Raw genomic sequence first — 13,888 nt, forward strand, 5'->3', positions numbered from 1 at the left:
AATAAAATCACATTTAAAAAAATTTTGACCATTTTCTTCAGAATATTATTTAGATTCTCAAATTTTTTTTTTTTTTTTTTTTTTTTTTTTTTTGTAATGGAGTCTCGCTCTGTTGCACAGACTGGAGTGCAGTGGCATGATCTTGGCTCACTGCAACCTCCACCTCCTGGGTTCAAGTGATTCTCGTGCCTCAGCCTCCCGAATAGCTGGGGTTACAGAAGCATGCCATCACACCTGGCTAATTTTTTGTATTTTTAATAGAGACAAAGTTTCACCCTGTTGGCCAGGCTGGTCTCAAATTGCTGACCTCAGGTGATCCACCCACCTTGGTCTCCCAAAGTGCTGAGATTACAGGTGTGAGCCACCATGCCTGGCCTCATTTTTGTTCTTACTTTAGCTATCTGCTTAAATTTTATTTATGCATTCAGTAATCATCTACAATCTCTTTGTAAGCAAAAAGTTCTCTTCTAAGATTTTGTTCCACTTTACTTGGCCTCTGCTACTGCTTTTAATGAGAGTTTATGCATTTCTTAAAATGTTCCCTTTCTTTGACCTTTATTACTTTGTAGCCTCTTATTTGTCTTCTAGATGTTTTAATATCTAGTATAATTGTTTTACCATTTCCTTTTCTCTCACTAATTTGGATCTCTCCCAAATGACATTTCTCTCATTTACACCTCTTTTATATTCCACTACTTTAATATGTCACACACTTTTACGTCTTCTATTAACTTCGGTCAGATGTTCAAGCATGTCTGTTCTTCTGGGCTTTTAGCTCCATATCTACTTCTTATTGTTATTTTTTGTCAAACCAATAACAAAATGCCTTTTAAAATAGCTCATTATTTTTCTTTTGCTGAATTCTACTTCCCATGCCAAAATGCCATTTTTATTATGATAATACAATCTTTTTGACCCTACAGATTTTATATTTTAGAGTATCTTCAAAATCTCCTTGATGAAAAATTCTAATTGGTAATGAAAAATGGACTCTTGCTGATTCTTTTATTTATAATTACTCTTAAAATATACATTTTTAAAATTATTCTTATAAATTGCTAATCGAGTCAAACCAATTGACTTGTTTTGTTGCAATGCCTTACCCGGTTGTTCAGTCTGAACATCCTTCATAGTTCTTTATGATCTGCTGCCTGATTATGCTTCTGGGAAATCGTTTCAAAACATTTCCTTCCTCCTGTTCCTTTTTCCTTCTACTGTCTTCCTTCCTTCTATCAGCTATCTATAGTCTGCATTCCTACAGAAGAATTTGAGGCAATTAACAAGGGAAATGTGTATATCTTATAACAAAAAGATTTTAAAAGATGGACAGAAAGAAAAGGTTGAAGAAATGGAGTGAAGCTGAGGTTGAGGCTAGTGTTCAAAATGTGTGCCAGATTTAAAAGAGAAAAATAAGCTAGCCATATGCAACAGATTGAAACTGGACTGGTTCGTCACCCCATATTCAAAAATCGCCTCAAGATGGATTAAAGGCTTGAATGTAAAACCAAAACCTATAAAAACTCTGGAAGACAACCTGGGAAACACCATTCTGGATATAGAAATGGGCAAATATTTCATGATGAAGAAAGCAATTGCAATGAAAGCAAAACTGCTTGTCAGTCAGAAACAATTGCAATGAAAGCAAAAACTGACAAATGAGACCTAATTAACTACAGTGTTTCTGCATAACAAAAGAAACTATCAATAGAGTAAGCAGACAATCTACAGATTTGGAGAAAATTTTTGAAAACTATGCATCTGACAAAGGTCTACTATCCAGTATCTATAAGGAACTTAAACAAATTTACAAGGAAGAAACAAACAATCCCATTAAAAAGTGGGCAAAGGACATGAACAGACACTTTACAAAAGAAGACATACATGCAGCCAACAAGGATATGAAAAAATGCTTGTATCACTAATCCTTAGAGAAATGCAAATCAAAACCACAAATGAGAATATCTCATGTAAGTCAGAATGGCTATCACTAAAACGACAAAAAATAACAGGGTGTGGACAAAAGGGAACACTTACACACTGTTGGGGGGCACTGCAAATTAGTTCAACCATTGTGGAACGCCACGTGGCAATTCCTCAACAAGCTAAAAACAGAACTACCATCTGACCCAGCAATCCCATTACTGGGTTTATATTTATATTCCCAAAGGAATATAAATCATTTTATCATAAAAACACTTACACATGTATGTTCACTGCAGCACTATTCACAATTGTAAAAATATAGAATCAACTTAAATGCCCATCAATGACAAACTGGATAAAGAAAATGTGGTACATATACATCACAGAATACTATGCAGCCATAAAAAGGAATTGGATTATATCCTTTGCAGGGACATAAATGGATATGGAGGGCATTATCGTTAGCAAACTAATGCAGCAATAGAAAACCAAATATTGTATGTTCTCACTTATAAGTGGGAGCTAAATAATCAGAACACACAGACACAAAGAGGGGAATGACAGACACTAGGGCCTACTTGAGGGTAGAGGGTGGGAGGAGGAAGAGGAACAACAATAACAAAATAGCTATTGGATACTAAGCTTAGTACCTGGGTGACTAAGAATAATCTGTGTATTAAAACCCCGTGATATAAGTTTACTTATGGAACAAACAGGCACGTGTACCCCAGAATATAAAATAAAAGTTTAAAAATAAAAAAAGAAAGAAAAATATTTACATCACGTAATTCAGTATCCACTCAGAACAAGAAAGTCATTGAGCAGGTGAAGCATAGATATTTCTGACTGTAACATCTAAGATTAATTTTTCTTTCAAGGAATCGTATAGTGAGAACCTAGCATGACAGAGTGAATAATAATTTCCATCAGCATTTTAATAGATAATAAAATACCAAGTTTTACAGAAAAAGAGCAACTCTGTTTTGACCTGTAGGATCAATAATAAATTTTGTAATGTTTGATTGTGATAGTCTTGATGTTATCACAATAGTCTTGGATTACCTTCCTTGCTGTTTAAGAAAAAAGCAGCTTTCCACTTAAAGACCCTATCAAATTTTCTAATTTTATTTATCAAAATGTATCTTTCATTATTATTTGCTAAGCAACTATATTAAACAATTGTCTTAAGTTGACATTAGCCATCAGAGACACTGCTCTTTGTGCTTTTGTTCATTCAAATGGTTTTATCTGTTTTACTTTTCTTGTTGTTGTTGTTATCTTTCCCTCATCAGAATTTCAGAAGACACTGATTTTCAAGAATTAATATTGTTTTGTGCTGTTTTCGACGTCCACTTGATTGGGCTCTGATGAGACATTCAATATAACATGGTAGAAGATTTTAGCAAGGTTTCTATAATATAGTTAGTTACAAGGCTTAAGACACCATTGAATCTGCTTGGCTTTTACTTTCATTCAAAATGTTTTACTTAGATAAGACTCATTCTTCCTCCCAGGATTCTTTTCATTTTTTACATCTTCCTTTAGCCATTCCTTACAATCTCCTGCTGTCCCTACAAACGCACACAAATACATCAAAGATGTGAATCTGTTCTACTACCTAATTGCTCATATTTTCTACTAACCAGAGGATCAGAACTTTTAACTCATATAATGTAAAATATGATTGGTAGGCATAGGGACATATACTTTTATTTTTTCTGGTGAGGACTATGCTGAGAATTAAAAACAAAATTATTTAGTAGTTTCTATATTACTCATAAATATTTTGAATAACATTGCTATTAGGAAGCCAATCTTGAGTTTATGAAGAGTCTGGCTTTAAGTTAGTAATGTTTCACTTGTAATTTTTGAATGAAACTCTCAAGTTATATCGTTGACGTAAAGAACTTATTTTGTCTACATTGTTAACTACTTGTGATCTCCTGGGAGCTGGGGTAAGCTAGAAAGAAATAGACTTGCTGTAGTATCTATTTCAGAGAATGAGAGGAAAAACACCTATCTAATGATCAAATAGGATAAAGAGTTTCATGCATGACTTAGGAGAGGTAAATTGAAGGGAGGAAGGAAATTGTCTGAAAAATTAGTACATGAACCAAGAATTTTGAAGGATTCATTGTATTTGTTTCAGGAAGCAAAGTTGATATCAACTCCCCCTTCCCACTCCCTTTTTAGTTTAAGCACCTTAGGAACATAGAGTTGAGTAAATGTGCTCCTCATTCTATAGCATTATTACCCTGAGTCCCTGCTGGGTTCTTTTTTAATTAAATTTTATTTTAAAATGTTTTCCCTCTTTATCCCCCATTTATTTATTTATTTAAATCAACACATGAAAAATTATATATATATGTATGTATTTAATTTGCTTACATTCATTTGAAAAATTATATATATTTAGGGTATAAAAAGTGATGTTCTGATATACGTATACATTGTGGAATGATTAACTTAAGCTATTACATACCCATCATCTCACATCCCTATTATTGTTTATGATGAGAACAATTAATATACACTCTTTCAGCAATTTTTGAGTATACTACACTTCATTATTAATGAAGCCACCATGCTGTGCCATACATCTTGAGAACTTATTCCTTCTGTGTGACTGAAACTTTGTATCCTTGACCAATATCTCATTCCCCATCCCTCTCCAATCTCTGGCAACCATTTTCATCTCCATTTCCAATTACATTTCTTTTTATCCACATACAACTACTCCAGAATATTTATTTTCTTTTGTTTTATTGTTTTCATACATTTATTTAAACATGTGCTTTTCTAGAAAAAAATTGTGATTACATTTATACAGAAATATGAATTACACATATTCTTTCTTTCTCTCTCTCTCTCTCTCTCTCTCTCTCTCTTTCGACAACATTTATTAAGCCCCTGGCATATTTCATCAAACTGGATCCCAGGACACCCCTATGAGGTAGTAGTATTGTAAGCCCCATGGTACAGATAAGGAACACGGGGCTCAGAGAGGTGAAGTGACTTGCCCAAAGTCACACAGCAAATGCTTGACAACTCTTGGATTTGAAGCCAGATCTGTCTCATAGCTAGCTGTGACACTTGAGTGCCTCCTAAAAGCCTACATCACAGAGCTGTTGGAGGACGCTGTGGAGAACTGTCTGAAAAGGTTCAACAGATAAACTCCAAAGAGTTTATGGCAGGCCTCCTGAAGAGCAGCTGACTGGAGCCCACCCAGGGGCAGCCTGGAGGCAGAGTGGGCAGGACTGCCCTGTCTTCTCTTCCAGGGGGCCCAACTACCAGCCTAGACCAGCAGGATGCTGGGCTGCTGAGGCTTCAGCCATTTCTCTGTTGCCATGGCTCTGCCCAGGAACTGTGGGCGGCCCTGCCCCCTGACCCCAGAATGTTGCAGGGCTTTCCAGCAGGAGAGGGGACACAGGAAGGCGGCCATGGGCCAAGGCTTATGAATGACATTCAGAAGGATTTCTGCCAGTGACTCGATGGCTCGCTTCCACCGGGAAGGATCTCCAGTCTGCCCCCAGGGAACCTGGACCCAAACATGAGCATCAGGCCTGCCCCGGAAATGGACACCCCAGGTCCGTCACTCTGAGGCCTGGATATAGACGGGCACAGCGAGCATGGCACATGGGCCCTTGGTCCCGGCCTGCAGCTCCGCCAGAGCCAGGTTGGAGCCCAGCCCCTGAGCGTGTCCAGGTACCACCAGCTCAGGTTCCGCACCCACCACACCACCCACGACAATGGACAGCACTGCGTCCGGCTCTGCAAAGGGCGCCTTGCCTGGGACCGTCTCGGGCACCAGGCCAGCCCTTGCGTCCTTCAGCTCCTCCAGCCCCAGCGGGTCAGGCAAGGGGGTCACCACCTTGCGCCCACCACTGCCGCCACTGCGCGGGGCTGCCCTTCTCTGGGGGGCGGGTGGGGCGCCGGGTTTGCAGGTCTTTGTCCTTTTGGTGGCTGAGACGACAGCGGCGATTTTTGAGGTATTTATGGAGCAAAAAGTCCTTGGCGCAGCCAGCCCAGCGGAACTTGTAGTTGCCCGTGTGGGCGCGCTGGTGCTCGGAGAGGTGGGCACAGCGGCTGAAGGACTTGCTGCACAGGGCACATTTGTGGAGCTTCATGCCGGAGTGGGAGAGGATGTGGGCCTTCAGCTAGTCCGGCCGGTTGAACTCCTTACCGCAGCCTGTGTGCGTCGATAAAGGGTATTTGCATTTCTTGAAAGGCTGGTGGATCAACATGTGTCTCTTCAGTTTGTCCTTGCAGTTGAATGCAGACTCGCACACTGAGCATTTGTAGGGCTTCTCGCCTGAGTGGATGTGAGCGTAGTCTGAGGTAATGCTCCTGCCGGGAGGACTTCTTCCACACCTGGCGCTTGAACCTGCCCCCGCTGCTGTGGGTGAGCAGATGACGCTGCAGGTAGCGTTCACAAGGAAACACCTTCTCGCAGTGTAGGCAGGGGAAGTTGTGGGTGGCGGTCTGCAGGTGATGCTCCAGGGCCTCTGTGGTGGGTATTTGATGATACATTTGACACACTTGTCAATGGCGCTGTCCCTCTTGGGGCTGTGCTGTGGCAGGAGGCTGTGGGAGTACTGGTGCACGCCCAGGTGGTACAACGAGGGGAAGTCCTTGCCGCAGAGGTGGCAGGGGTAACTCAGCTCCTCCTGGTGGCTCTTGATGTGCTCCTGAAATGTGTTGAACTTTGGGAAACAGCTTTTGACCACATACTTGTACACCTGCTTGTTCCTATGCTGGGTCATGTGAGACTTGAGCTGGAAATAGGTGCTGAACTTGCTGGGGCAGAACTGGCACAAGTAGGAGCTGTAGGTGAGGACTACATGCTTGGGTTCCGGCTTGGCCCCCTCGTCCTTGCCGGCTGTGGGCAAGGCCTGGGGCTGTGGCGCGCTCCGCAGGGGCTGGCCCAACCCTGTATTTTCCTCATCCTCCTGCCTACTGAGGTTCAGGGCCAAGACCTGTAGGGTCACAGAGTTTCCAGACATGGTGCCGCCACTGTGTCCTGGAGGCCATACCTTGTGGGTCTGCCTGTGTTTCCTAACATTAGACTTCTGGGCAAAGGCAGGGCCACATGCAATTCATTGGAAGGGCGTCTCATGGGTGTGGCTTCAGATGTGCTGCTACAGGTCGAAGTTTTTGATGAATGACTTGTCACAGTATGGGCACTTGAGTTTCTGAGACTTTGGCTTCTCTGCAGCTTCCGGGAGTCCCCTGGCACCTTTAGCCCATGGGGTCTTCAGTATTGGTGGAGAGTCAAAGGTGACCACAGTGCCCCCGGTGGTGCTGGTCATGGGGCGGCAGGGTTTGGTCCTTTGGGTTTGAATCCCTGTTTGCCAGGGCTGTACGCTGCAGGGGTATACTGGAGCCTCCACACACTGGTTTGGCACCTCCAGGAGTGGGTAGGTCTGCATCCCCAGCACCTGGATCTCCACCGTTCCACTCCCAGCTACAGGTGCAGTAGCACTGTACACCTTCACTGCACCATTCCTACCAGGATTGGGATGTGCAGAGGGGCCCAGGCCCTGGGGTGGAGGTATCCAGGGCTGAGGTGGTGGCGGTGGGGGCAGTGGTGGAGGAGGCAGAGGAGGGGGTGGAGGCTGGGTGAGGTAGCTGGGCACAGAATGTATGTTCAGGCTGCTCTACACAGGTCGGGGGCCCTAGGGCATAGGCTGGTCCAGGGATGTGAAGGTTGAAATGACAAACATGTATTTGTGTGTGTTTAACATGGAAAGTTTCTTTTTATATGCTCTTTAATAAGACAGATGATCTTACCATTTCTTCTTTATCAAATGTTGAAAGACATTTAAGAAATTTCTAACATGAAATCCTCCTTTTATGCCTGGGATAAGCTCAACTGGATCATTTATTATCTTTATTATTCACTGCTGGCTTGGGTTAGATAATAATTTATCTGGATTGTCTTTTGGATTTTCTACCCAGTATTATCTGTTAATCATTCAATTTTTTCTCTTTAGAGCTTCACTTTCTGATCACCCTACAACCCAAATTATTCCATCTCCGGGTTTGAGTTAGTCTTTCATAAGTCCCATTTTAAGAGTCTAAGGATTTATTAAAACACACTCCATTATCATAGTTCTGATCCTACACCTGGGAAACTAAAAATTAAGGCAATTCCCAGCTGTTGAACATTGTAGTCCAAGCAAGAGACCTGTGCTTAGAGTGACCAAAGACCAGAGCAGAAATTGAATGGCATTTGAGGAGTGAATAACAAATTGAATATATTTTGTTTTAGTTGCATCAGGGCAACAGGGATAAGTAGAGTGATAACTCTTTAGCTGAAATGTTTATTTGAGGACAAAGGCTTGATTCTGTCACCGAGAAAACAAAATAACTGAATGACTCATATTCTGATACCACATTGGCTGAGTTCATTCGAGGTGTTACTTTGTGCCTTTATTGCTTAACTGATAATAAAAATAACTAACCTTATTGAGCACATTCAAATATTCAGGCAGTACTAAAATCCTTTTATAAGCATTTACTTATTTAATTCTTTAAACACATTTCATGGATGTTGAAATTGAGGCACAGAAGGTTAAGAAAGTGCCTAAAGTCTTTCAATTAACATGTAGTAGAGCTGGAATTGAAATTGAAGCATAGTGTCTCCAGAGCCCGTGGTGGTTTACAGTTTAATAATTGACAACCAGAGTGATTTATCCAGATTTATTAACATAGATTTATTGAGGTATAATTGACAACAATTATACATATTTATGGTATGCAATGTGATGTTTTGAAATACATATACATTAGGAAATGATTATTATAATCAAGCTTGTTAACATTTCCATCACAATACCTTTATTTTGTGATGAGAATATTTAAGGTCTTAGCAAATTTCAAGTATGCAATACGGTGTTATTAACTCTAGTTGCTATTCCATACATTGTATCTCCAGAACTTACTCATTCTAGATTACTGAAACTGTATACCCTTTGACTGACATCTCCCAATTTCCCCTATCCCCCAACCCCCTGGCAACCATCTGTTCTCTGCTTTTATGAGTTTTACTTTTTATATTCCACATATAAGTGAGATCACACAGTATTTGTCTTTCTGTGCCTGGCTTATTTCTCTTGACATAATGTCCTCCAGGTTCATAGTGATGTTGCAGATCATAGGATTTTCTTCATTTTAAAGGCTGAGTAATTCCCTCCTCTCTCTCTCTCTCTCTCCCTCTCTAATATATATATATTATTATATATGTTTTGCATAATGACTATACCAAGTTGTATTCCTACCAATAGTATGCAAGGATTCCCTTTTCTCCACATACTTGCCAAAGCTTGTTATCTTTTGTCTTTTTGATAATAGTCATTCTAACAGGTGTGAAGTGTTATCTCACTGTGGTTCTGATTTGCTTTCCCTGATGACTAGTGATGTCGAGCACTTTTTCATGACAATCACACACTGTGTAACAACATTTTGGTCAATGACAGACTGATGCAAGGTGGTCCCATATGACTATAATGAACCTGAAAAATTCTTATTTCCTAGTGATGTCATAATGCAGTGCATTACTCATGTTTGTAGTGATGCTGGTATAAACAAACTACTGTGCTGCCAGTCATATAAAATTATGTCACAGATGCTGGGTGTGGTGGCTCATGCTTTTAATCCTAGCACTTTGGTAGGTTAAGGAGTATTGCTTGATCCCAGGAATTTGAGACCAGCCTGGGCAATATAGTGAGTCCCCCATCTCTACAAAAATTACAAAATTGGCCAGGCATGGTGGGAATGCCACAGACAGGCACTCAATGCCAGTCAGTGTAGAAAGCTGGGAGAGGGTGTGTACCCCAAAAAGTCACAGGAGTGGAGCTACCCGAGGCCATGGGAGCACACCTGTTGCATCAGTGTGACATGGAGTCAAAGGAGATCATTTTGGACTTTGTGACCTGGATTTGAGACATGGAGTCAAAGGAGGTCATTTTGGAACTTTAAAATATGACTTCCTTATTGGATTTGACTTAGCCCTTTTCGACCTTATAGGCCTTTCTTTGGCCTGTCGCCCTTTCATTTTGGCCAATTTCTTCCATTTGGAATGGGTGTGTTTACTCAATGCCTTTACCTGCCTTGTATCTAAGAAGTAACTAACTTGCTATTGATTTTACAGGCAGGCTCATAGGTGGAAGGGACTTGCCTTGTCTCAGATAAGACTTTGGGCTTGGACTTTTGGGTTAATGCTAGAGTGAGTTAAGACTTTGGGGGACTGTTGGAAGGGCATGATTGTGTTTTGAAATGTGAGGACATGAGATTTGGGAGGGGCCAGGGGCAGAATAATACAGTTCGGCTGTGTCCGCACCCAAACCTCAATTTGAATTGTAATTTGAATTGTAATCCCCGTGTGTTGGGGTGGGATCTTGGGAAGGTGATTAGATCAAGGGAGTGGTTCCTCCATGCTGTCCTTGTGATAGTGAGTGAGTTCTCACAAGATTTGATGGCTGTATTAAGGGGCTTTTCCCTGCCTTCACTTGACACTTCTCCTTGCTGCCGTCATGTGAAGGACGTGTTTGCTTCCCCTTTTGCCATGATTGTAAGTTACCTGAGGCCTTCCCAGCCATGCTGAACTATGAGTCCATTAAACTTCTTCCTTTTCTAAATTATCCAGTCTTGGGTATGTCTTTATTAGCAGTGTGAGAATGGACTAATACAGACCCTATCTCAAAAATGAAAAAAAGTGTAGCATATATAATTGTGTATAGTACATACTACTTGATAATATTAACAAATGATTATTTTACTGGTTTATATATTTACTACACTATTTATCATTATTTTAGAGTGCACTCCTTCTACTTATTTAAAAAAAAATTAACTGTAAAACAGCCTCAGGCAGGTCCTTCAGGAAATATTCCAGAAGAAGGCGTTGTTATCATAGGAGATGACAGCTCTATGGCTGTTACTACCCCTGAAGACGTTCCAGTGGGATAAGACATGGAGAGGGAAGACAGTGATATTGATGATCCTGACCCTGTGTAGGCTTACGCTAATGCGTGTGTTTATGTCTTAGTTTTTTAACAAAAATGTTTTAAAAGCAAAAAAGAAAATACAAATTTTAAAAATAAAAAAATGCTTATAGAATCAGGATATTAAAAAGGAAAATATTTTATGCAATTGTACAGTGTTTCTCTGTTTTAAGCTAAATGTATTACAAAAGAGACAAAAAAGCAAAAAATTTTAGAAGTTTATAAAGTAAAAAGTTACAGTAAACTAAGGTTAATTTATTATTTAAGAAAGAATAACAATTTTGTATAACTTTAGTGTAGCCTAGTGCCATGTTGATAAAGTATACAGTACAGTAACGCCTTAGGCCTTCACATTCACTCACCACTGACTCACTGACTCACTGAAAGCAACTTCCAGTCCTGCAACCACCATTCATGATAAGTACCCTATATATGTATATCATTTTTCGTTTTTTATACATTTTTACAGTATCTTTTATATGTTTAGAAACACAAATACTTATTATTGTGTTCAATTGTCTGCAGTATTCAGTACAGTAACATGCTGTACATGTTTTTAGCCTGGGGCAATAGACTATACCATATAGTTTAAGTGTGTGGTGGGCTATACTATCTGGGTTTGTGTAAGTACACTCTATGATGTTCAAACAACTACAAAATCACCTAAAGACATTTCTCAGAATGTATTCCTGTTATTAAGTAACGCATGACTATACCTCTTGACCATTTATATGTTGATATGGTTTGGCTCTGTGTCCCCACCCAAATCTCATCTCAAATTGTAATCCCCATAATCCTCACGTGTCAAGAGAGAGACTTGGTGGAAGGTGACTGGATCATGGGGGTGGCTTCCTCCATTCTGTTCTCCTGATAGTGCGTGAGTTCTCATGAGATCTGATGGTTTCATAAATGTTTGATAGTTCCTCCTTGACACGCTCTCTTTCCTGTTGTCTTGTGAAGAAGGTTCTTGCTTCTTCTTCACCTTCCTGCATGATTGTAAGTTTCCTGAGGCCTCCCCAAGCATGTGGAATTATGAGTCAATGAAACCTCTGCCCTTTATATATTACCCAGTCTCTGGTACTTCTTTATAGCAGTGTGAGAAGGGACTAATACACATGTCTTCTTTTGAAAAATATCCATTCAGATCCTTTGACTATTTTCTAATAGGGTTACTTGTTTCCTTGTGATTGAGTGAATTCCTTATACATTTTGGATCTTAACTCTTTTTCAGATGTATGGTTTGTATATTTTTTCTCTCATTCTGTAGGTTGTTCCTTGGCTGTACAGAGTGTTTTTTTTAAAAAAAAATTTGATGCAGTCCCATTTGTCTATTTTTGTTTTTGTTGTCTGTGCTTTTGGGGACATGTCTAAGAATTTATTGCTTCCTCCAATATCAAGAAGCTTTTTACCTGTTTTTCTCTAGTATTTTTGCAGTTTCAGTTTGTTATGTATAAGTTATTAATCTATTTTGAGTTGGTTTTTACATATATAGGGTGATATAAGGGTCTAATTTCATTCTTCCACACTCAGAGAATCAGTTTTCCAAACAACATTTTTTGAAGAGAATGTCTTTTCCCCAATGTGTGTTCTTGGCACTTTCTGCAAGGATCAATTGACCATAAATACGTGCATTTATTTCTGGGCTTTCTGTTCTGGTTCATTGGTTTATATGTCTGTTTTTATGCTGGCATCATGATATTTTGATGGCTATTGTTTTGTAGCATATTTTGAAATCAGGTGATGTGATACCTCCAGCTTTGTTCTCTTTGCTCAAGATTCCTTTGGTTATTTGGAGTCTTTTGTGATACCATACAAACTTTGCGATGTTTTTGATTTTTTTTTTTTTCTGTTTCTGTGAAAATTCCATTGGAATTTTGAGAAAGATTGTATTGGATTTGTGGATCAAGTTGGAAAATATGCATATTTTTGACAATATTAATTCTCCCAATTCATAAACATGTGATATCTTTTTATCAAACTGCTCTGGATTTCTAACAATATTCTCTTGTTTCATATAACAAAATTGGGCGATGTATAATCTATCTTCAGATTGTAGCCTCTTGCTTAGACATTATTCCATGTATTCTCAGTCATAGAATTCATATGACCAAACAATATTAAGGTAAAATTATAAGCACTGAGTGCCACCTGACAATATTGGGTTTGAAAAGGATGTTATGAAATGCAGGTTTGTCTTTATCAGAATTTAAGTAGCCTGTTCAATTCACTCTAAATAGGAGATCAGGCAATGGAGCTTTTGGTGACTAAACATCCAGGTCCTTAATATGTTTATTTAACACAATATTAAATCAGTTTTGAAAAGGTGCAGGTGTGTTTGGGTAGCTTTTCTCTCTAAGTAGTGAATTTGCAACGTTAGCAAAAACGTTTTTGCCCTTGGATTTGGACAGTGATAACAAACTTTCTCAGCCTAAGAAAAAACTGGAACTCCAACTTAAAATTTTTCTCTGTGATTTCAAAGTGTTTTAACTCTAAGTAGCCTGGGAGAAGCTCACAACAATAAATAAATCTGTTTATATAAGTGCTGAAAAACATTTCCTTTTAATAGAAATAGTTGCTCAGTAAATAATCTTAAAGCAAAGAAGCTACAGTATAGGAAATAACTTATTTGTGGACTCTGACTGTTATCCCTAAGTTTAAAATGATTCTGCTGTTTTGAATCTTGTTCATCCTTTTTTCCAATACAAACTATTAGCTCTGATTTCAATTCCTCTGTGAATATGAAGACTGTTCCTAACACAGGCTCTTTGTATTTGCTGTTCTTTCTGCTTGAAAAGCTCTTCCGTCTGTTCCATCAGTGTATGGCTGGCTCCTTCTTGTCATTCTGATCTTAGTTCATATGTCACCTTTCAATCAGTTCTCCCAACTGTTCATCTAAACCAGTCACCCAGTCACATACTACAACATTGCTCTATTTTATTTTTCTCTGAGGTCTCATTACT

At 39.5% G+C, this 13,888-nt stretch overlaps 1 protein-coding gene and 1 pseudogene across 1 annotated transcript in view; one reads left to right on the top strand and one right to left on the bottom strand.

The window, feature by feature from the left end:
• The window catches only part of CFAP299 (cilia and flagella associated protein 299), a 650,508-nt gene that overhangs the window by 46,490 nt on the left and 590,130 nt on the right, over positions 1 to 13,888 (top strand). The gene's annotated exons all lie outside the window — the stretch shown is intronic.
• LOC126955440 (zinc finger protein 341-like) lies at positions 5,516 to 7,646 on the bottom strand (annotated as a pseudogene).

Source organism: Macaca thibetana, chromosome 5 (genome assembly GCF_024542745.1).
Source record: "Macaca thibetana thibetana isolate TM-01 chromosome 5, ASM2454274v1, whole genome shotgun sequence".
NCBI lineage: Eukaryota > Metazoa > Chordata > Mammalia > Primates > Cercopithecidae > Macaca > Macaca thibetana.